The sequence below is a fragment of the Rhipicephalus sanguineus genome, chromosome 4 (genome assembly GCF_013339695.2).
Source record: "Rhipicephalus sanguineus isolate Rsan-2018 chromosome 4, BIME_Rsan_1.4, whole genome shotgun sequence".
NCBI classification, from domain to species: domain Eukaryota; kingdom Metazoa; phylum Arthropoda; class Arachnida; order Ixodida; family Ixodidae; genus Rhipicephalus; species Rhipicephalus sanguineus.
Window position 1 is genome coordinate 147,947,600 of NC_051179.1, and position 25,065 is coordinate 147,972,664.

Genomic DNA, 25,065 nt, shown 5'->3' on the forward strand with positions numbered 1-25,065 from the left:
GCAGTTAGCGTTGTGCTACTTAGCAATCTTAAATTATGAGTTTACAAGTCCAAAAATCGCAACCTCGCTATGAAGGACGTCGTAGTGAGGCACTCGGCATTATCTTTACATCAAGGGCTCTCACCTTAGTGAAGATGCACCAGTGTCCTTGCATGTCGCCCAAGTCAAAATACGGCCGCTGCGGTTGATATTGTGACCGCTGCATGGAAATCGGTGGCGCAAGACATACGCGTTGGCATGGATCGCCGGCGTTATTCAAGTATGCGTACGACCAGGATTAATCAGTGTCCCTCAGTGCAACGAAGAGCAATGTACTGTTGTATGTTGTTGCATTCGTCTACGATGCGCTACTTTTTTAAGCGTTTAGTTAGTTGCGAGAAATCTCCTACTGTAGCAATAGGCTTTGCAGCCAACTATGCATACCTGTCCGTATTGCGCGAAGTTGGTAATAAACGAGTATTCTACTAGCATAGAATAATCAGCTGTCTGCTCGTCTTCTCACATCAGCATCAGTCCTCTTCGTGCTGTTCAGTGTTTGACGGACCAAAAATGGTTGCGCTGATGTGTTTCGTACGTCCTTCATCGCCGTCTTCAGTTCGTTTTTGTAAAGTTTGCGCAAAAAACGTTGATCATGGTCTCGCCCTCGCTTCATGACGCAGATCGGTCCACCAAAGCTGTATCTGCCACAGGAATTTCTCCTTCTGCGCGAAGAAAACAAGACCCCAGCTTTTCAAATGTATAAAGACCGAGTAAAGGACGTAGCTCGTGCCTTCAGGAGGCGTGTTGAGCTTACCGGTATTGCTCGGGAGATCATCATACTGCAGTTTTATCTCAACAAGGTAAGAAAGAATACCGCTTTCTTCCACTGTCATAAATTAGTGGCCAACACTTTGAACACACTTTCGAACCATTCGCGTAGTCATCCAGAAGATTCGATGGGATCTTGCAAACGTCCGCGAACAGGTAAAATTAAACCTAAAGTATGCATCCACTATGACTAATGTGAAAATGGGCAAAAGCTATGCGTTTCAATTCCGCCGCAATTCCAAAATCTGATGAGCGACATCAGCGTTTTTTCAAGCGGTTCCTTACCGAGGCGCATCCAAAGAAAAGCACGGATGATCGGACAATGTGGATTCTGCCTACGTCATTTGGAATAGCGCCAAGCCCTGAACTGAATGCAGTTCACGATCTTTTTTGGTCTGCAGCGCTGCGCCTATGGTTTAAGTGCCTTGTTGTGACAACACCTTTATGCACAAAGACTTCTTTTTTTCGACATGAAGCTCCGCTAAAACTAATTTCTTGGGTGGGTTTGTTCATACTTGGGTGAGATAAAAAATTGGAACCATGTGTGGATTCGAAGCAGCGGGGAGGTGGTTTGCTTGAGCCGGAGATGGTGTAATTTTTTTTAGGAGCTGGCTCGCCAGGTTCTTAAGCTGGGGCGAAGTCCCGCGCCGTAAGCTGCATCCATCCATTCAAAGCGTCGTGGAACGCGAAGAGGAATGCTACGCGCGTCGTGTCTTCCCTCTAGCGTGGCCGTTAATTCTCACAGGGCGAGCGGGGAACGCGGTCGACAGGCGCGCGAGCATAGGAGGGGAGAGAGAGGTGGAGGGGACGCGCATGCACTGGCGCTCATCGCGGCGTTGCGCACGAGAGAATGAGGCACGCGAGAGGAGAGAAGCGTAGGAGAGAAGATGAGGGGGAGGAGGATGCGCATGCGCAGTAACGGTGGTCACCCTGCACACCACCACCACCGGATTGAACTCCGCCATAAGATGCTTCGAATCTAAAAAGCGCGAAATATAACAGAACACGCAGACAGGCGCACAGACACAGCTCTGCTCTATCTATGCTGTATCGGTACTGCAGCTCAGGTCTTAGATTTATTCACGTAAAGCGGCATTTACCGTATCAGGGGTTGGCATCGCTGAAAGCAGTAGCAGTGCTTTCGTAACCACTTCAGACATGGCTTCATCACGCATTCGCGTTCCCCCGGAACCTCTTCTCACGCTGAATTTTGTGCGAGTGTTCAAGACATGCTCGAAAAGTTTCTGATGTGCTGTCTTTTCAATAAATGCTGGTAAACGGAGCTGCGAAGCTCCCTATAGCAAGGTTACTATGCATGGCACTTGTACGATAATGAAAGACAACTATTGTCGGTTACAACTTTAAAAGTCCGCGGCATTTTCTCCTCAAAGGCGGATGCACACAAGCCTGCGCCAATGAGCGCGCAGTGCAATGTGACGTCATGAGCCAGACTGCCGGTAACCCCGCCAACGGAGAACATTGCCGAATGGCGATCGGCTGCCGCGCTTCTTTAATCTGGGCGGGGCCTCTCCGGTCTTCTTAACTTGTATCCGACTAAAGGCTTAGAGATTGCTCGATGTGCAAGACTGCATACGCGGGAAGAGTATGGCGAGGACGATCGATTAGTAGCAGACTTCGCCTGTGTGTTGTCCTTTCATGAACGAAAACAAGAATCACGCACAAATCTAAGGCTGGTTCTTCGCTTCGAGTGCGTTGCATATATAAGTGTTTTCCTGCTTATTCAGCACATGACAAAACATGGAGTTGCGGGTTCTTCCGAGTCGATGAATTGGCAATGTACACGAAATTGATAACCTGCCTTAGGCTAGCGGGTCGGCTCGCATGTGTTTTTTCTAAGCTTACAAGTGCAGGAGGTTGCATTAACAACCAGGTGTGAAACACAGACTCGTGCATTATATATTATTGAGCATCACGTACGTACTCAATGCTTAGGAAGCAATAACGTGGGGGCTTTCTTACAAAAAGAATATCGCGACGCTCTTTCATTAACTACATCGCTCTTCAATAAATCTTCGCTCACGGTCCGTTGCGCTATATTGATGCTGAAATTAAACATTTGAAGAACATCTCAACACCTATGTGAGGGCGCCTTTGCTTGCTTTGTCGGTGTTTCGCTATTTCCTAATGGGATTTCTTGCCATTTGGTGCTACTGATTATCTCGACACTTTTGAAGCTGTGTATCTAAAGCCATGAAACGCGAACGGACATGTTGGAGCTGCACTGCTGTTTTTCTGTTACAAGCTTCTTTAATATCGTTTACTCACTTTGATGAGTTCGATATTCACTGTTATCCGGCTATTGTGCACAAAGTTGGGCAATCTTGGCGGCCAGGCAAGTTGACGTAACGAATCCAACTCGACCACGGCTTTGCGAGTGAGGCGATTTTCGAGGCGTAATTCCCATGTTAATATTTTTTTGCGCTGCTTTTTCACAGATGTTTTTGTTGGCACCAACACCTGAAGATTATTACCTCGGAAGTATTCCACTACAGAAGCTATATGAACGTGCTCCTTTGGTAAATCCTTTGCCTTTGCTAGAATTAAAAAGAAAAGATGTGAAATTGTTCATGAGTTCATTCAATTAATTACAGCCATTGAAGTATAACTTTGAATATTAGTACTGCTGTATTGAATTCATAGAATTCATATCGAATTCATACATAATGGCATAAACCAACTGTATAACTGTACGCTTGCTCATAAAACCACTAGTGCCGCAGTCACCTTCGTTTACTTGTAACGTCTGGCTAAAGTGGTAGGTGTTGCTATGATTGTGGTAGGTGGTAGGTGTTGCTATGTTGCCAGACCGTATTTTCTGTCTGCTATTATCGGCTATATGGTGGCAGGCCGTAGTCTTTAGGAGTCAGTGCAGGCTTCCTTGGGAATGGTTCAAAGACGGTCCAGTAAGAGCATGTTCATCTCCAACTGGCTAAATGCCCGTCCTTTAAGCTCAACACGTTCATACAATGGCAGGCCCTATTGACACGTATTGAGCTACGCATACCGGTATAGACATTGCTATCATTGCTTGCTATACAGGAACGGCAGTTTGACTAACGGGAACCTCTAACCACAACAATGAGCCGCCGGGATCCATGTATCGGGAAGTGAGGTGATGGTACCTTGCCATCAAACAACGCTTAGCTTCTGCAGTGCCAGTCAGGAACAGCAAATAAGATTGCACATTATTATCAAATTTTCCTTTTACGCGGTGTACAGCTTTATTCGTATGCGTCACCCTTCATACCCCTTTCCCTCCTTAGTAGATATGTTTTCAATATCGGAGCCCAACATTTGAAACGTAATCACAAGGAATATCAGACAGATTGCGTGGCTAACACATGCTTAAGAAACATTTATCAGTAGCATAAAGAACGACAAGTGCTATCGCTCATAGGCTTCGTTTAGGTCCAAGGCAACTCGCAGTGAACATAAATTGGAACCTCCGTCATCTATTAGCCACATAACATTACCGTGCGTTTGCCTATTTTACCAGACGCGCAGCGTCCTATGCATTAAGCTGGTGCACACGCTGCTTGCAGCAAACATTCTCTACATATTTTTAATACATAAGATATTTATACCGAGGCAAATCACCACAACTAGATGTTCAGTGAGGCGAATACATTAGGAATAAGCACTAGTTCCGCAGTATTTTCCCTAGCGTAAATATCGTTGTAAAGCGAACATTGTACAAGGTCATCAGACCGTTTGACTGTGAATCACGTATGATGATTGCGTGTTTGCTTATTTTTTGTTTCAATATTTTTTGGCAGAAGGGCTGGCACTACTTCCTCGCCGATCTCTACGACATCCGCTATGACCAGTCCGATGCTGACGCGGCAGTAAACATCTGGAACGTGGCCTACTTGGAATACCTGACCAGGCTTTTCAGTGACCCCTACAACAAGCAAGTGGTTTAGGAGCTTGCTCGCCAAGCTTCTTATGCTCGCGCCTTGTCCATCGCGCCGTAGCCGCTAGTTCTCATTGCTCCCGCTAGAGGCTCAGCTGTGCACTCTCCGATGATTCAAGCGCGCTCACTAGATGGCACGCCGCCGCTCAGGCGGCGTCGCACACTCCGCTGCACACTCGGCACGTGCTCTCGTTAGATAGGTGACCGCTAGAGGGCCGCGCCCATATACAGCGCTTGCTCTCGGCGCGCTTCCTTTCTCTTAGCCGGGAGCTCACTCAGTGCACTTCGCTACCGCTACTCAGCATGTTGTATATAATATGTGTACATATATATAACAACGTGGTCACGTATTTATATGACGATAGAAAAATTTGTACGGAGGATTGACGGGTCACCCGATCATCTCCGAGCAAACTCCTCTAACATCATTCACTTCGTGGATATGGCGTGGCTTTTTTTTTGTCCTTTTTATTTTGCGTTCGCTGGAGCGAATTAGCATCTAGCTTGTTTATGTGAGATACTAACGGGGAAGATCGATTGCAACTTCCTTTAAATTTTTTGTAAAACTCAGTCGTGTACGCTTTTGTAAGACCTGTTCGAGGTCTCACGAGTGACACCTGGGATACGAGAAATACACATATTATAAATTCTTTTTTCTAGGTACGCGTGGTCTGTAAATACATCACCAGCGGCTACGGTAATGTCCTTCCTGCGCGCACAATAAAAATCATCTTTCTGTTATCATCGTCATCACTATCATCACCACCGCCGCCACGACCGCCACCACCACCACCACCATCGTCATCATCAGGCTGACTACGTCCACATCAGGGCAAAGACCTCTGCCTTGTTTCTCCAATTAATCCTACCATGTGCTTCCTCCAGCCTGTTATCCCGCAAACATATTAATATCATCAGCCCAGCTATCTCTATATAGCAGGATCTATTTCGAGAACTGGGCAATACATATGCCTGTTTTTGTAGCGTTAGCTACACTTGCCTAGCCGGAGCGGATTTCGCGTGGAGCGTCGTGAGCCGTGCTGCGCATGCGCGAGGATCAGTGATGTCACACAGCTGGGTCACCGGAGCTGGCATCTCACGCGCTCTCCGACACTCCTACACTCGAATGCGGCTCGCCGCTGTTCGTCTGCGCCGCATTCGAGAGGAGTGACGTCGTAGACACAGTGGCGCCAGCGCGCGCGCAGCTATTCGCCTTCGCTGTGCAGTCGCCGTCTGACACTGCACCAAGGTCGCTTGATAGCACCTCTGACTGGCATTTGCAGGTGGGTAACGCCATGAAGAAGGAGAGCGCAAATGCTGCCCAACGGCGCAGAAGGGCCGAGAAGCTTATCTCATCGGATCCCGAAGTAGTTGCCTGTCAATTAGCGGTTACTGTGTTGGGGCCATAGAGACGGCAGCGTGTCACTTCACTGACCACCGAGCCGTCTTTGTGGCAATAGAGAAGCAACCTGACGTTGAGCAAAAATAAATATGCATGTGCCACGTAATACGTACACCGTTAAGAAAGGAAAAATAGAAAACTACCCGTTTGTAGCACGAAGCCACAAGGAAATCCATACGGATTTCTCAGAAATGAAGCCTTTTAGTTGCCGAAAAATTCGTCCTGGTCCGGGGATCGAACCCGGGACCAACGCCTTTCCGGGGCGGTCGCTCTACCAATATTTTCCCTTTCTTAACCATTCCGCCACTTTCCGGGATTCCGCAGAACTGATTTGCAATGTGTGTCCAGTTGCTTCGAGGTGTCGTTGAATTCGCCCTCGCACTGCCAATTGCTAGCTTCCTGGTTAGCTCAATTGGTAGAGCGACCGCCCCGGAAAGGCGTTGGTCCCGGGTTCGATGCCCGGACCAGGACGAATTTTTCGGCCACTAAAAGGCTTTATTTCTGAGAAATCCGTACGGATTTCCTTGTGGCTTTGTGCTACAAACGGGTGGTTGTCTATTTTCCCTTTCTTAACCCTTCCGCCACCTCGCGGGATTCCGCAGAACTGACTTGCAATACGTATACCGTGTGTGGTGTGTGTCACTGGAGCAGCAGTAAGCATGACAATCAAGCTAATCCTAGACAATCTGGAAAGCTAAGAATAATCAGCTGAACCCTTGCTAACGCTACGTATATCCTGGCATAGCCGAGCTAAGCCACTGCAATTTTTTTTTGCTCTCGCACACTGATGCAGGCGCGCACTGGTTAATTACCTGGGATGGCTCGTTGTGGACAGCCTCGGTAGGATCGCCTTCAGGCATCAGCCCGACTTCTACCGCACCGGCGCCGACGTGGCCAGCACACGGAACACCGTGGAGACGTGTGCGAGGCTTGCCATAGCGATGGCGCCGTCCACCAGCGCAAGAATAGTCTTCCAGGCCGGAGTGTACCGTAGGGCTTGCGTGAGTCATCTGTGCAATGCCGCTGTAGAGCGGCAACCGTGCGAGAAAACTTCACAGTTCTAGTAAGAACAAATAACGCACTCTAGGCCGATTCGTGACATATACACTGTGCGGCTCTGAGAAATTGAAATGGAACTCAAAAACAATATATTCCTGAACGAATTTTCAAATACATGTTTTTATCGTCAGCTGCAAGCAGCAGGAGCAGCACCAACAGCCTGTCCAGGATCCACTGCTGGGCGAAGTCCTCTCCCAGCAATTTTAAATTTGCCCTGTCCTGCGGAATCTGGTTCCATTGTATTATTGCGAAGTTCCTAATTCCATCAGCACACCTAACTCTCCTTCGGCCTCGGCCACTTTTCCCATCCAGTACCATCAATTCAGTTTTCAATGTCTAACGGTTTAATGTTGTTGGCATTTCACGTAACGGAGACTTGCGTAAATAAGGTAATCTTAATGTTGGTGTTATCGACATCGCTCAGTCAGCGTTCCTAGTTCGGCTACTTCTCCACACTGTAGGTTTCCGCCCTAACCATGTGATGACTGGCGTGAGCTACTTGCGTGAGTAAAAGCGGCTCATTACTGGCGCCGGGCTGCCCGGATAGCGTTTTTGTCAAATTCTTCGGTAGTTCGGACATCTCACCTCGGCACGTCCCTTTAAACCCTGTGCATGTTGCGTTACTGCGCGCGCATTGCCGACGTTCAACGTCAACATACCATGCCTGCGTTCTTACTCTGCGGGGCCGTTGATGTTCCTCGGCGTTGCCATACACGAAGAGAAAATATAACGTGCGTGCCAAGCACTGGAGATAGCTATTGCTTGCTGATACAGGCATACGCGTACAAAATTATCACCTTGGTGGTAGAATTATCAGATAATAGAAGAACTGTAACTGCAATATAGATCTGCCAATAATGTGTATTATATCTGTGTGGTGGTACCGTATATCCCTTTTTAATCTTGAGTTTTTGCGCGCCACAAGCTCGATAAAACTATATCTCTGAATTAGTGCTGACCACGGGGTTTTTTAACTTGCCGTGCATCTGGTAGCATAATACTTATGTGCCAATAGATTGCTGCCAATTCCCAGCGGCTGACAAATAGATATACATGCAGGCGCTTTGATCTAACACTTTCAATATTGAATTTTCTTTTTTTTTTCTCGCAGCTGTACGTGTTAAGAATTGCCAGTCAGCTGCGCGAAACATTCTTGGGTCAACTGCGCTGGCTGGACTGGATGGATAAAGAAACCAAGCATGTTGCTATGAGAAAGGTGAAGTTAGCGCTTATTTTTTCTTTGTCATTCGTTATGAAACAATATGTTGTTGCACGTGTTAGGTTCCGTCAATCGTACAACGCAGTGCTTAGTCCGCATGAAGTATTATCATTTCACTGGTTTCGGTAGGGAGTACACTCGTGGTCTGCTTAATGTCTTCACGCAGACTTTTAGGCCGAAAGTCGCTCTCTACTTAATGGGAGCTATGGTGTACCCCTGGCAATAGAGTGAAGCGTGATCATTTAGTATTTTTCGTTGCTTGTTTTATAGCAACAGAAATTATATTGACACATCTAGATGGGTTTGTGCCGTCGCCGCATGTTCCGTATAAAGTCCAAATCGATAACATCGCCCCGCGCATCGTAAGTTCTACCCACGAGTAAATGTCCGCGAGCGCTGGCGACGAACGCGGCTGAAGAAGAGGTGAAACGAGCCCGCCATCTCTGTCGCACAGAGGGCGCGTGCGATAGCCTCACACTGCGCGAGGCCTGCTGTCGAGTAGTCCTCAAGCAGAGTGGAAATGCCCCGCCCGACTTTCATAAGGAGCATGAAGGGACGCCTGGGGAAAGAAGGGCTGCGTCGCTAAAACAGCAACTACGAACTTTGATCATAAGGGGGCGCTCGCAAGCGCTGGCGTGCGTGCTATTTCGGCAGACATAAGTGAACGACTCGTATACCCTTCTACGTGCTGTGTTTTCACCGCTTCGCGTTGAGACGACAGTCTGTTAGAAAAACCCTTCTCTCCCTGGAGCGCCCCTACTCCTTTACAGCAGTGCTTTGTAGAGTTATGTGAGATCAGATGCCAAACAGTTAGCTGCTAGCCTTACTTCGTGTAATATTACAATTTGTTGCTATCGCACTCATTGCTTCGCCTTTGCGGCGAAACTGATTTTTTTTTCTATTGATAGATTTAGAGAACGAAGCTGCTATCAGTAACTATTCCTGTTCTGCGCCCTAAGTCGATTTATTCTTTCATAGCGAACACCTTACTTTATAATGTTGAATACTTAATGTTCGTCTACATTTCAACGCAGGTTAAATCCATGAAAATTGAAATTTCTGACGGAGCCACATCTCAAGACAAGGTAAGAAACAGAGTAGCTTCTGAATTTAAAAACTCCCTGTGACTGCTTTGGCGACACTATAGACGACATACCATAATTAAAACGTCACATACTGTAGTTACGGGGTGCAGTAGCATATTTATTTGGGCAGTTGCTTCATGTTTTTTCTCCTATCGCAGCTCCAATAAGAAAGCACAGCAGGAAGAAACGTATAACGACATCTCAAGCGTTAACTAACAACACTAACAACCGCTTTTATTTGCACCAAGCCCTGCCTATTTATGCGCAAGTGTTAGCTCATTTAAATACTGCGGACAAAAAGTTTGTTCTGACATCACCTAGTAGCGACCATGCCTTCATACGCTTATGTATGGCGTAAAAACAGCTAGATGTCATATTTTGGAGCAAGTCCCCTTGCTCAGTCGATAGTGATCAGTAGCCGCGCCAACAATCATCATTCCACATAGCTTCTGTACTCCGTCATACGCACGCCTGTAGCGCTCAAACAGCCAGGATAAGTACAAATGAAGCGGCGGCAGACATATGGCGTAAACCCAGGCCATTATTTTGCAACTTAATAAACAAGTGTAACGGGCTAGTTGGTATAGATCCATCTTCGTAAGAAGCGCAAAACTACACACAGGGACAGCAAGAAAGAAAGACACTACACAAGCGCTTGACTGCAACTAAGCGTTTATTCGGAAGCGCGACATATAAAAAGGAAAGAAAGAAGACAAACAAAACATAAAAGCCCACGTGTCATATCAGTTATTACTCATCCATTATTGCCCAACACACCATCCAAAAAACGAAGTTCCTTCTGCGTAAGCGCGATAGACGGTGCGCTGACACAATCTTTGTGTCAAAGTTCTTCAAAGTTCTTTGAAGAAATCTTGCCTACACCTAATGCAGAAAAGCTTTGAGCAACAGGTTGCACGGTTGCAGGCGGCAGATTACCCACTTAGACTTGTTGCGGCTGTCGCCGAATCACTCTTTCGGGACTTCAAGAATCAAAATCGACCACGTGATGATATATCCGTGCCACAGCAGAAGTGTGCTGTCACTCCTTATATACACGGCGTAGCACATAATCTTAAGAAAATTGGAAATAAGGCTGGCGTAAGAGTGGTTATGTCTGCACCAGAGAAGCTGTCTAAACTGTGTAGTGAAACTTGCCCTGTCCAGAAAGAAAAAAAAGTATTGTAAAATTAACCATCACAATGACTATGTTGAGTGCGCACAGACTGTTGTGTATAGGATACCCATGTCGTGTGGCCGCGCATACGTAGGACAAACTGAAAGATGTATCAATGAGCGAGTAAAAGAACATGAGAATAAGGTGCAGAAAGGCGTGGATGGACACCTGGCTATCCACTGCAAGGATTGTGGCTGTGTGTCACACTTTGATAACACATGCATTTTGCATCGCAACAGAGACATGTTAACGAGATTAATAGTTGAAGCTGCAGAAATGAGACGAGATGATATTGATTGTGTTAGCGCACCGTCTATCGCGCTTACACAGCAGGAACTTCGTTTTTTGGATGGTGTGTTGGGCAATAACGGATGAGTAATAACTGATATGACACGTGGGCTTTTATGTTTTGTTTGTCTTCTTTCTTTCCTTTTTATTTGTCGCGCTTCCGAATAAACGCTTAGTTGCAGTCAAGCGTTTGTGTAGTGTCTTTCTTTCTTGCTGTCCCTGAGTGTAGTTTTGCGCTTCTTACGAAGATGCATTATTATGCAGTACGTCAGAAAGAGATAAAGGTGGCTGGGAGGGGGGGGGGGGCAGCTGGTGACGTAAACATGGCACGTACATTACCCCTCCAGTATATCTACGTCATAAGGCAAAATGGTGTTGGTGCGTATTCATTTCTTGAAGAAGGCAGCGCGCTTAAAAGGACCACAGACAGAACGCGAAGACACACAGTGCCGCAGTCGCAATTGAGGGTTTATTTAAAATTGATTTCCAAGCATTGTGGGAATCAATTTCATGCGAAGGAGTCAGGCAGCAGCAGCCTACGCCGGATTTCTTGTTTTGAGCCAAGCGTTACGAGGTTGTTCGAAATTGTGTAGTTCTGCGCATATCATGTGCTTACCAGGCTCGCCTAGTTCACTGGCGTGTAAAGGTTAGTTCATGGTCCGACGTAACGTCGGCACGCACGTTCTAGCAGAGGCGTCAGCTTCATTGCCACGAAGTCCACGTTACGGGGCGATGGTGTGCATTTCGTACGCAGCGGTCGTACGCCTATTCGCTCTACGCTTGACTACAGCTTGAGGAGTCATAGATTTTGTAATGGCTGGTAAATTCGTATAGAAGCGGATAGCCGACACTGCCACCCCAATTGGCGTTGCACTGACATGACGCTTGTATGGAGTCTTTTTTTCTAAGCGGTTTGAACCACTAGCGTGGCTACATGATTGGCACGCATTGCCTGGGTTTAATGGGTGGATATCAAAACGGCGCGTCGTCTGCTACAGCACTTCCGGTTCTAGGAACCATCGAGGCTCAGCTCGTCGCTGCTTCAAGTTGAGTGCGGTTCAGTGTAATCGGGGAGGAGGCAAGTTAACTGGTAACAACCGCGTCGCAGAAAGTACACGTTTTCTCCCCGATTACACTGAACGGCACACACCTTGAAACAGCGAAGAGCTAGGCATCGAACCGGAAGACGTCATTTTGCTATCCACCTATTCTGGCTCAAGCCGTGATTTTCCTTGCTTCCCTGCATCAGGACATTTAACACATCGACAACACCGCCGCACCCGGCACCGCATTTTCTGTGACGCGGGCTCCTTCACAGTGTCGGCTGAAGATTGTCCAAACTCTTGGTTGATAGACTGTGAATCACCTGTGGCGCATATCCGCCCACCATGGGCCGCGGTATGCGGGTATGTGCCGCACGTGACTGGTGTAGAGTATGTGATAACGTACGCGACAGGAAAGTCATGTTATTCATTCCACGACTTACGAATCGCATTGAGCATACAATCACATCCTACTATGCTAATTTTGGCATGTACCAAGCAAAGGAGATGGCCACGAGAGTGCCAAGACGTATTCGTGTAGATAGATAGATAGATAGATAGATAGATAGATAGATAGATAGATAGATAGATAGATAGATAGATAGATAGATAGATAGATAGATAGATAGATAGATAGATAGATAGATAGATAGATAGATAGATAGATAGATAGATAGATAGATAGAAACAGTCAAAGTGCCTTTGGTTCGCTAAGAAATGCGTCACAATAATAAAAAACACGAACTTATGTGCACAAACAGCGCATGTCGAGTGACGTCAACTTCAGAAGATAAAAATGTTTTTTTGAATTCGTATGTTTTCTTTTCTCAAATTGAGAAAAAAAATGTTTCCTAATGTTTTTCACAAATTGAGCTCATTTGACAAACACGGTTTCTAAGTTAAGTTCATGCCATTTTCTCCCCCGATAAACTTTCACTTGTCAGTGCAGCGCTGTGTCTTCCATCTCTGTGGCCGTTTTACGCGCGCTGTTTTCTTAATAATATCTGGGGTTTGACGTCCCAAAACCACGATATGATTATGACAGACGCCGTAGTGGAGGGCTCCGGAAATGTCGACCACCTGGAGTTCTTTAACGTGCACCCAAATCTAAGTACACGGGCCTCAAACATTTTCGCCTCCATCGAAAATGCAGCCGCCGCGGCCGGGATTCGATCCCGCGACTTTCGGGTCAGCAGTCGAGCGCCGTAACCAATAGACCACCGTGGCGGGGCGTGCGCTGTTTTCTTCAAGAAATTTCTATGTCGTCTCGCGCATGATTACTTCGAATCGTTTGTTGATCTAACGTAAAGAATATTTCTTCATGGTTTAGTGAGAATGACAGTGCATAGTTCGCGGAGTAGATTACGAGTGGTCAAACGATTATTCGGTCACGTACTATACTGGCCAGAGAAGAGTTGGTTCAGGCTAGTTAGTAATCAGTAGCTTTATTATTTCTCGCGCGAAATTTCGGGAGAACACTCACAGGCGTATTGCATGTTGCTTTATTTGTTTGGATGTTATCATGTTTCTGTGCCACACATGTTACACCTATTTCCCTTTCATGTTGTCGTCACACTGTGATAGAGTGGGGTATCTCTTGTCAGGCTTATATGTTTAAGTACCGTTTTATAGACATAAGCTCTAAAAAGTAGGAGTTCTTAGAATGTCCTGTACTTCCAAGAGAAAGAGAGTGTTTCATCTTCTCAAGGATTCCTTTCTTGCCTAATGAGCCTTGATAAATAAAACCTCTGATTTTCGTTAACCTAACTATTTCGCTAACTATTAACCTTAATTATCGGGTTAACAGTTTGACCTTCACTAATGTTTGTGATCGCTATAATGCCTGTTTGTTCTTCCTTGACGTTAATGATGACGTACGTATTTCTGATGCTGACCCGTGTTCTCTTTGCAGGTGGTTCAACTGTGGCATGACAACATGTCCTTTGTTGAAATAGAGCAGAGGCTAAGGCAAAACATGAAAGCGGAATCAATTGAATTGCTGCTCAAAAATGAGACAACCGACGACTGCAAAGGGCATGGGTAAGCGCTGCATGTCTGTCGAGGGCGAACTTCTCAGTGCCGCACTGACGTGCATGTTTTATTTGCGTAAGAGCATCTATTTGTTGAGTGCTTTCACAAGGCGCCCTTCTGACAACGCAATTTTGAACTTCTAGCTTTTTTGTTCTTTATGGGTTAGGCGGTATAACGTCTGAGTGCAAATCTATATACGCGTACACATTTGTTTAAGGCAAATACTGCAGCACTGACTTGTAAACTGTGTTATCTGTAAGCCGTCGTTTCATTATAGTGTTCACGTTGGTGCGTTCCCAAATTTATACTTCGTAGCACACTCTCGCGGAAGTTTTTTACCCCAGGACACGTCCAATGTGGACGGCGGGCAACCGCTGCATGTGCAGCAGCAGAACATTTCGTACCCTGGATATTCTCTTAATATAGTCGAACCTGTGTTCATGTTACGGATGATCGAAGGGACACTGAGACCCTCCGGAAAGAGACTTACCTTACCTAACAAAGAGTGTCAGGAAGGTGTCAAACGTGCACAGGGGTTCGAGGACGAGCGGGTGTTAGAATGTCCTCCATGCACGTGCTATGTTTTAGCTAGAATTTAGAAACGTATTTTTATACGTATTTTATTTTTACGTATTTTTTCACGCATTCTTATACGTGGTTTCTCCTGCGTTACGCCAAGCGACGACAGCGTACGATAGCATACGACAGTCCGGGCCCCTAAAGTGCTCCGCACCTAAAATTATTATTCAGATCGAAGTGTAAGACAACTTTCCCATTGCAGGTCCGCGACGCCATTTTCAACCAACGTTCATTACGTGCACTGGTGCAATAAGATAGGTAATTCGCGACAAATTACCTCAAGTTTCATTTTATTAAAATGAATGTTTAAGCTTATCTGGCCTATTCTTTCGTGCAGTGATCCCTATTGTTATGATACACAACGCAACGATGCTGACTGAACTTCCTCCGTAAGTATTAGCGCTTTTATTCGTTCATAAATTATAGAAGCCTCAAGATGTGTGCTCCAGACGTCTTCGTTTGGCGAACAGCAGTCTCTTCACGTTGTGTCCGCTGTTTAGAAAGAAGGCGACGCAAAATATATAACTACGTTGTAAAGTTACTCGGGCTTGCTGTAAATGCGAACCCCATTAGATGATAATTTAAGGAAAACGACAATCGCTTAGGAGAAACGAAGGAGAGGACACGAGCAGATATCTCTGTCCTTATGTATTTCGGTTATTACTAGATGTACTCGGGCTGAGAAGGCATTTCATTAAACCACTTGTCAAGCACGCGTGTTTAGCCGAAGTAACCAGAAGCAGTTTCTCCAATCGCCAGAACGTCACCAATAAAACAGCGCTAAATCTTTCGTTCACTGTAATGCATGGCTATAACTAAGATGTCGTTGAAAAAAAAGCCCCCCATGCGCTAGGCTGTTATCCAAGCCATGAGCACAATTAACTGAAGATCTAGTCACTAAAGCCCTGTAACACTGGCTTCTGCTTCCTTGCAGTGTCTACGCATTCAGCACCATAGGTGCTATGATATCGATCAAGTTTATGGAAGCTATTATGTTCACAGGTGAGAAACTTAGCCGTATTTCGCGAGGCACAATCGCCACACGTATAAATCGCCAAAGTCTTGTATCGGCGCGGCCACCCTGGGCGCTGACGCCGGAACAAAGGAAGGCAGGGTATGTCGGGACGGCGGCACGAAGAACACGCGAACACAGCTGAGTACCGAGCGATGACCCAGGCCCTTATCCAGTCCTGAATATACCTCTCTGCTCCATAGGGACCCCATGGCCCGCGTTGCCTAAAATCCCAAATTTAGGGTGACTATCCCATCCTTTTAATCGATGTCCCGACTTCCAACTTGCCACACTAGTTGGCAAGCTATGATCCCAGACATGCTGAGGCTGCTGGTACGTACTAGCAATGCCCGTTAAGGCGTTTCCAGACAATGAAAACTACAGCGTAGCGCCGCTGGAGAGATTGCTTCGCTGGCCTGAAGTAGCCGCACAGCGCCGCTGGCATTGGCCTCCCTGGACTGCTGCCGCACGAGGCTGCGCAGCTGCAATCTTCAGTGAAGGTACTTTAGTGCTTTCGAGCCGTCGCAGCCGTCGAAGTGGTTTAATAAGAGCTCTTTAGCGCACAAACAGTAACGGGGATACCCACAGCGCGCTCTATGATTGAGTGCGATGCTACCTACAAAAGCAGCGAAGGCGTTTGTGTGTTTCGTTCTCGTTAGGCTGTTTACCACCAAAAAAAGTTTAAAGCGCCCAACAGCTCATACTTAAGTTCGCGGTTTCTCATTCGAGTACCCGCAGGGCCACGCGTGTTGAAAGCGTTACATTACAAGGATATGCTGCTCTCGACGTGTGTGTCGCAAACGACGGAGTCGCGTCGCCGCCACGCGATCTCCCAAAACCTGCACCTGAAGCCGCTGAGAGACAATATAAAAGGTTTCCCGGCCTATCTCTCGAAGCAGGGACTATGTTGTCAGACCGCCACTGAAAGTGCTGCAGCTAAAATACGATGTGTTCCGTGTGTTCCTCGCTCGGCTGTGCCGCACAAGAGGCAATTCATTGCAGTTCTTGGCGCTGGTGCTCAGTAAATGACTGACGCTCTGCGCAGTTTGCTTTAGTTTTGGCGTGTCTCAGCGAAGCAAAGGGGGTGGCCTTAGCCGCAGAAAACAGCGCTAACTGAACGCCGGTAGCGTAAATAAATAAGTTATTAAATAAACATTGAACTCTGTGATTGCCAGAAAAAGCTTACCCAATTAAATAACTACAGCCCCAAAGAAAACTTCCCGACTTGGCACGATATCTTATGGGGTTTTACGTGATTATCAGGCACGTCGTTGTGGGGGACTCCGGAATAATCTTGACCATCTATGATGCTTTAACGTGCGCCCAGTAAATCTTAAGTACACGGGCGTGCTTGTATTTCGCCCTTACCTAAATCCCGTCGCCGCGGCGAGCAACACGTTACCTGCTAAAGCCGCCACGGCGGGGTTTCTTTGCGGCATGGAAGGAAATTTTCGCGAGTTACGTACTCAGCGTCTGTGGCTGCGTGCAGCGGATATGTAGTCAAAAATTAAAACGCAATCGAGGCAGCAGCATTTGACGGATGCGTAGCGCAAGATGTCTCGCGCATTTATACCTTTACATGCACGTTATAAAACCATCCAAGGTGGCTCTAATTGTTCCGGGGCTCCTTGGCACGGCACCCTTAACCCTTCTGCAATGTTGTGTCGTTAAACCTTTCAAGTTTCACACCGATTTTGCCGCACAGGAATAAGAGGCTGATACATAGGCGTGCGCACGGGGGAGAGGGCCCTCCTTAATCACCCAAGTGATGGCGCGAATTCTGCGCCATACCTTCACTCAGTCGGACCTTTCACGTTATTTTTTAATGCGCATCGTTATGGCTAGGCATGTTTGTTCACGATAAAGGCGACCAGGGACCCCTGATGTTGCATTCGACCAACTGTTTACATACCATTTATTTACCCCGGAAAGCCTAGGATTAATGTGGCAGGCCTTTGTAGGCAGCGCTTCATCGCTTGATTTTTATTTTTTGCATCCATTGCTGAGCTCGTTCTTTTTCGAACTGACCAACACAACGGAAGGGGGGAGAGAAGGGGAAGCTGCGCTGAAAGTGGGTCTTCAATTGCAAACACCACGACACCCTAGGTCGCAGTGCGAAATGATGTCAATAGTTCGGATAATCTCCTGGCTTTTTTATTTCTTGCGCGTTCCGCGTGACGCAGTGTACCTGTGACAATTCTGTGTTTTCTATATTACAGCACAGGGATGCTCGAAAAGATCGTGATGCGAGCGCCGCTAACAGTTTGCTAACTGATCTGCTCTCGTCACTATACGGACGTTAAGAGATGTTCATATCAGTTGTGAACTAATGCTGCATGTTTCGACCGCACAAAGCTCCCAGTTCATGTCCGGATATAACTGATTCGATCAGTGACTAAAAAGAGTCTATTCGCACTTTGTTCTCTCGTAGACGTTGAGCACGATTTGCTTTCCGTTTTTGCTACAGCTAGCGCCGATGTTCTTTACAGCCAAATAGAACAGGACAAAAAGTCTCACTGCGTTTAAGCTGTGTGGTAATTCGTCCTCACGTCACAAATTTCGTGCTCGAAGGAATCGGCCGGCGGCTCCCACGCGGCAACCCCACAGCAGCCGCACGCCGATCTGTGGTCGCACCCTACACGTCAATCTCTGTTCAGACATATATGGTCAACTACTTTAAATACTTCATTACGAGTATAAAAAAATACTGAATGACATTGGCATTACATTCTTTATTTCTGCAGTTTAGCATTGTGAGAGGCATGTATTATGCCCAAAAGCAGAGCTTAATACGTTTTAATGATTTTCAATGAAATTGTGCCCACACTTCCTCAACTCTGCAGGTTCATATATCAATGACCGAATTGAAATTCAGAACTGGCATTCGGAAGACACCAGGAATAAATTCAGCAATGTGGTGAACTGCACTGCTCGAAACGTTGACGCAATCGCGGATCGAAGTGTCCTACTTCAGGTGAGGTGTGCCGTGCCATTCTGACTCTTCGATGCAGATGTGTGGAATGTCAAATTATTGTTAACATAACCTCTTCAATCGACGCTGCATAACGGGGCATGATATAGGACGTTTTATTTTCGAAATAAATAAATAATGACAGAAATAAAAACAAAGAAGTCAAGGAAAAGAAGGAATTCAAATAGAACAAAATTCGTAATGTCGATTATTAAAAAGCTAAAGATACAACTGGACAGCCAATTTTTTTTTTAATCTGTTAAATGCAACATTGCATTCATTTATTCTTAATCGAGTATTGAGGTGTAGGCTTTCTTGCAGTTGTTCTGTTTTGTTCATTTCTTCTCTCTGTACACAAGATTCATGGCCTGGGAAGCGTACCACTTCTCGTATACAAAAGCGGGCATCTGTATTCGCATTGATAAAATTAAAGGTTGTATGAGAGTGACGTCGTTGAAGATGCGTCGCTCGTGATCTTATGTCTGACGAACGAGGCGTTATGGACGTTACGGATCCATTCAATATCCGGTGTAATCCACTCACCCTTTGTTCGAGAAGGCTCGAAGAGTACTATCGCGATAACAAGAAATACAAATTTTCGCATTACTTCCCAAGCGTTTCAAAACTGACTGCTCATAAGAAGACCATAAGCAATCCATGATACAATCAAGGGCGAATCTAGCGCCTTTAATTACCACCAATGTAAAAACGCGATCAGCACAAATGCGAACAGCGGAGCACTAAAGCGCTGCCCTGTTTGCAATTCTTTTACATACGAAGCATCTTGTGGCGGAGTTCAATCTGGTGTTCGTGGTCGTGGTGGTGTGCGGCGTGACCACCCTTACTGCGCATGCGCAAACCCTCTCCACACATCTCTCCACACACCCTCTCTCCACTCCCCTTCCCCCACTCCCCCTCTCACGCGCCTCATTCTCTCCTGCGACGAGTGGGCAGCAGTGACGCCTCCGGCGTCTTGACGTGGCACGAGCGGCCGATGGCCCCCTCTGCTTCTGTGGCTCTGGACGCGGGGCGCTCGTGCTCTCCTACCCTCGCTGAAGAATCCCACGACACCAATGACATAGACTGCAGAGATGCAGACGCACATGATCTTGCGACTTTGCGGGAGTCGAATACCTCGAACGCCGGCAGTTCCACGCAGCGGGAGCTGGATGGAGAGAGGAAGACAGTGCTGATTTTACGTCGGAGGAAGGCACAGGCTCGAGAACGCAAGAAAAGAAAATTACACTATCTACATCTCAAGTTAACCATCTCCCCGCTGCTTCGCATCCGCACATGGTTCCCTTTTGCGGCAGATGGCGTAATTTTTTTGTCGTCCGCGTACATGGCTGCACCGACTTGTGAAAAATTGGAGAGTCAAGCGCTGTTCCAAGTGCCGTCAAGAGCTTACAATTGGGTTTCATTGCAAAACTTAGGTGGTGCTATTCCTAAGTCGATTTTAACACTTATGCCGGGGTTCACCACGGCTCTACTGACGTATTTCCGTCACGGATATGACGTTGTAAAATATAGAGACTAACAGTTGGCAAAGAAAACAGAAGAAAAAGTTCCGTCGCCGGGAGTCGAACTTACGACCCCTCGCTCTGCAGCGCAGAGCGCGAAACGATTCGGCCACAAACGGCACGTTCTTTGCCATGCTAACGGCGAGCTATCTATATACACCCTTTACCAATGGCGATACTCAGAGATCGGTGGCACTTCAGCCTGTTTTCTAGCAAGATGGCGCGAAGGTCTCGAAGAGCGCGCTTTAAAGGGCGTCGTCCCACGCGGATGAGCGCGCGCCTCTACAGGAAGTGGTCGCTAGTTCGCGGGTTTATCTCGTGATGGCGGTGGTGCGTACGTCTTGCGCTCTCACCGCAAGTTTGCGTTCAGGGCACGAAGGTCACATTGCTCACCGCAGCGGCCGCTTTTGCGAAAGGAGCGCGCTGCTCCCACAGAAATAAGCTACAACTGTGACAGCTCGCTCTCATCCTGTGTATGTTCGTTCCGTGCGCCCTTTCTGCTTGAGCAGCGCATTGCAAGTTTCAATATACTTGCCGTTGTTCGCGTGACATTACAGTTTGTTGCTGTAGCATTCATTCCTTCGCGCTTGGGGCGAACAAATGCACAACAAACGCTCAACTACGTCTGTGAAGACACGTTTCAGTTTCGTGTTATACCGATTCCTATGACAGAGGGATCAGCCATGTTTTTTTTTTCGAAGCTAGCCTAAAAAGCCCCGCTTTCCTGTCTGAAAATCAACACTTCCTTGGCTGAAGCCCATATTATATTAAATTATCCTTCCACGACTGCAGCAAACAATGTAAAAGCTCCATACTAGCATGGGCCGACATGGGGCCAAGAAAGGGTGTTGTGGTAAAGCCGCCTTTTTTATTCTTGTATATGGTTCCCAGACATAATAGAATAGACTTGATAAAGGCGCGTGAGGGATATAGCACGTCATGTTGCGGTAAGATATTGAACTGCGGACAGTGTAGACTCCCTTGACCTATTTAACAGCGTTCGGCACCGCCAAGAATATGAGGGCGCGCTCTCTTCAATAACGACTCCACTGGTGTAGACAGTTTGCCGACTTTTTCAGACCTCCCTAATTTCCTCAAACGTTGCGTGGTTCTGGCGGGTTGTCTAGCCTCGTCAAAAGTTCGTGATTACCATTTTCTCCCGCAGTGCGGGCCAGCTAGATTAGCCACGAATCTATCGACGAAGTGAGCACCTGCACTTAGAGCTAGCGATGTGGACAGCAAATGGCACTTATACTTGCACGGAAAGCAGCATGCCAGCAGGCAAAATCACTGGAAAGTGTGAATCTTAAATCTACGAAAACATATTCGTCCATTAGCCCGCAAGGACCTTAATGTATCAGGTAGGTCATGTAGAAAACGCAATGGAACGGTGCGATGTCGACGAAGCTTTCCATGCAGCATCCCTTGTATGGACACATTTGTCGTTCCAACCATGCCCAGCGTACATTAAACAAGTTCGGATAACAAGTGGCGTTGGATAAGGCGCCTAACGAAGGACAAGAATTCAACTTACCTGCGTCCTCCGTGATGAGGCACGGTGCATCGTCTCGCCGTTCACACTACGGAAAAGTATATAAACCGACACTGTCAGGAAGAATATTAAGCTTTCCTTGAAGAACATTCCGCATACTTGCCGCATCAAGACCAATAAAGGAAGCATTTCTTTTTAAGCCAAGCTTTTCTTAACTGGCATGATTTCACCGCCGTACGCTAAAACCATGGCGCCGTAGAGCGTACAGACATGCGACCCTCAAAAGTGCGCCGATCTCATGCAAATTTGTGCGCTCCATTATCCAACAATTGATGATCTCAAGATCGTGGGCTTTTCGGCGATCAGCTCCTTTTCAGATGTGACAATCTGATCTTTTACTGAAGTGACTTGTCATTTCTGGTTGTCACGTTTCATTGTTGCCTGGATATATGACCATGGTTGTTAAGCACGTGGATGAAGATCCAATTTCCGCCATGGTGAAAAGTAAGTTAGGAAGGAGCATTGCACAATACGATAGAAAGAAAGAAAGAAAGAAGGAAGGAAAGAAAGAAAGAAAGAAGGAAAGAAAGAAAGAAAGAAGGAAAGAAAGAAAGAAAGAAAGAGAGAAAGAAAGAAGAAAGAAAGAAAGAAAGAAAGAAAGAAAGAAAGAAAGAAAGAAAGAAAGAAAGAAAGAAAGAAAGAAAGAAAAGTACGTCAGACATGCAGACGCCGTGCTTCGCTTGACCACCTTTTCCAGGCAGGGTGAAGGCTCCTGCATTTTCGCAAGTGTTCTCTGTGATTGTTCGCTTGATACCGGTGTTATAGAGGTAGGCTGGAGTACTTCACTAGCGGGAAAATTTAGCGTAAGTCTATATGTGAGTATGACCTCGTAATTATAGTTTTTGTTTTCTGTTCTTCCAGATGGACTACCCGCAATTGCTGGAGGAATTGATCATGATGTCTGGCGGCCTGTCACTCGCTTACAAGGTACTTCAAGCTTCACGAATATTCACGTCACATGCACATGTAGTTCTAAAGCGGGAGTCTCCTGTCCACCGTAGCGCCTAGGCAGACATAGCAGACGTGTCCAAAATGGTCGTAACCCAATTTCATCAGATGCGACCATTCGCAATCGCTTAATTTTGAGGTCTTACTAGCAAACATTGGAATTTTTTTTTATTCACGGATTGACCTCTCTTCTCGACGCTACATGACATGATCGTAAGCTTAGGTATAGATCACGGATTGACGAGAGCTAAGGTTGACTTGCCAAAGCCTAATATCCTTTACCTTGATTTCTTCTTGTTTTCAGAGCTACTTAATATTCATGGCTAAGTATGAAGAGGAGTTTGTTAATTCCAACATACCTGACATGAAGCTCACCTTAAATCAATATTTCTTTCTGCAATTCGCTATGGTAAGTGCTGAATAATTTAGGCACAAAATAGCCAGTTATTTCGGCATATTCCACCGGACATTCGATTAAGAAGCCTGCTCTCTTGCGTCCATCCTCGTCCGACCATTGCTGCTGTTTTATGAAGTATTGTATGATGTAGTGCTATGAAAGAACTATACAATTAGAACCCAATTTTATTACCATCCGTAAAGTTCCCCATAGGTGTAAGGTTTTATGTGACTCATAAACATATAAGAAGCAGAAAATCACAGTCATCCCAAGATATTGTTGCAATAAGTATAAAAAAATTACACCATCTCCGCTAAAGGGGACCATGAGGCGATGCGAAGCCGGAGCACTTGCACGATGGCGTTCAGTTGGCGTTCGTTGGGCATGCAACCGACCTCGCATCGTAGGATGCCGCGTCGTAGCGTAAGAGAGAATGAGGCGCGTGAGAGGGGGGGAGAGGGGAGGAGGACGCGCATGCGCAGTAAGGGTGGTCACGCCGCACACCACCACCACCACCACCGGATTGAACTCGGCCATAAGATGCTTCGCATCTAAAAACGTAGTTTGATCTTGTGTCACTTGGTTCACGTTGTCTACCAACGGTGTTGTTATGACTTCGCAATTTCTCGTCCACCGTTTATGTTTATTGATTAATGTGCCACGCTGACGAACTTTTCAGTTTTGAACAGAAGGTTCTGTCATTCGGTAGAAATAACAGTATGATTTCTCAGTACCGAGGCTACAGCATACTTCTGCGCATCATTTCTTATACTCACTATAACAAAACGGCGCTCAGAGTCCTACTTGGATATCTTATGCATTTTCTCTAATTACTTTGTAGACTCGATGACGAAAAAACTTCACTAAACAATTATAGCACAGTTTCTGATATATCTAGTTCCTGCTAAGTGCCAAGCAGGCTGTTTGTGTAAATCGTTTGCATGCAGTGCTCAATATGCAGCTTAAAATCGTTGAACATATTTTTTACGCACGAATTCGTACTTTTTCCGCAGAACTTTTGCCCGATGAAGGGAGAAAAATACTATAGGATGCTGAACCAGACAGGCTTGGACAGTAAGCTTAGGTGAGTACAGTGCTAACTTAATTTTATTGCACGCATCATCATCTTCGTTATCAGCCTGTTTTAGCCCGCTGGAGGACAAATTCCTCCCCCAGTGATCTCCAGTTTACACTATCCTGTGCGAGCTTATTCCATTTTATATCTGTGCACTTTTTAATTTCTTCGCTCCATCTAACTCTCTGCCACCCTCTACTGTGCCTCGCAACCCCTGGTAACAACCAGCGGTTGTCTGTCCTATGCATTATCTGACCAGCCCAGGTCCATTTCTTCCGCTTCATGTCAACTAGGATATCTGCAACCCCTGTCTCTTCCCCCACCCCTTTTCGCCCTCCTTCGATATCTTGATGTCACTACATCATTTTTCGTTTCGTTGCACGCTGCGTGGTCCTCCACTTTTTTTCTATTTGACTTGTTATCCTCTATGTTTCGGCCCCTTATGTTAGAACTGGAAGTATGCAGTGATTCTATACCTTTCGATTTAATCACCGTGGCAGATTTCCTGTCATCATTTCGGTGGCCTGCCGAATGCGCTCCAGCCCATTGTTGTTATTCGGTGAATTTGTGTTTCGCGATTAGCCTCTCCTGTTTGTACTCGGCCTAGATATACATATTCTTGTATACACTCCAATCTATGGTTTGCAATCATGGACCCATGCTCTTTATCTCCGTGTTCCGATTTCATGCCTACTTTAATACTTTCTTGGTTTTATCCCTCAATCATTGTTTCCAGTTCTTTGCCATCGCTACTGAAGAGTACTATGTCAACTGCAAGTCGTAGGTTACTGAGACATTCTCCGTCAACCTTGGTTCCTGCTTGTTCCCAGTCAAGGTTTCTAAATTCTTCTTCAAAGCTGCTGAATATAACGAACCCCTTTATTTAGCTTTCATAGGCTACGAAAAGGCATTCGACTCCGTAGAGATACCGGCAGTCTTAAGAACACTAAGTCGACAAGGAGTACTAAA

At 46.3% G+C, this 25,065-nt stretch overlaps 1 long non-coding RNA gene across 1 annotated transcript; it reads left to right on the plus strand.

Annotated features, from left to right (window-relative positions):
* The first annotated feature begins 14,956 nt into the window (after window positions 1–14,956).
* LOC125758414 (uncharacterized) lies at window positions 14,957–18,601 on the plus strand. Its single transcript, XR_007416032.1, has 3 exons — window positions 14,957–15,010; window positions 15,556–15,623; window positions 18,477–18,601. It is a non-coding gene; the product is annotated as an uncharacterized LOC125758414 (long non-coding RNA).
* The last annotated feature ends 6,464 nt before the right edge of the window (window positions 18,602–25,065 follow it).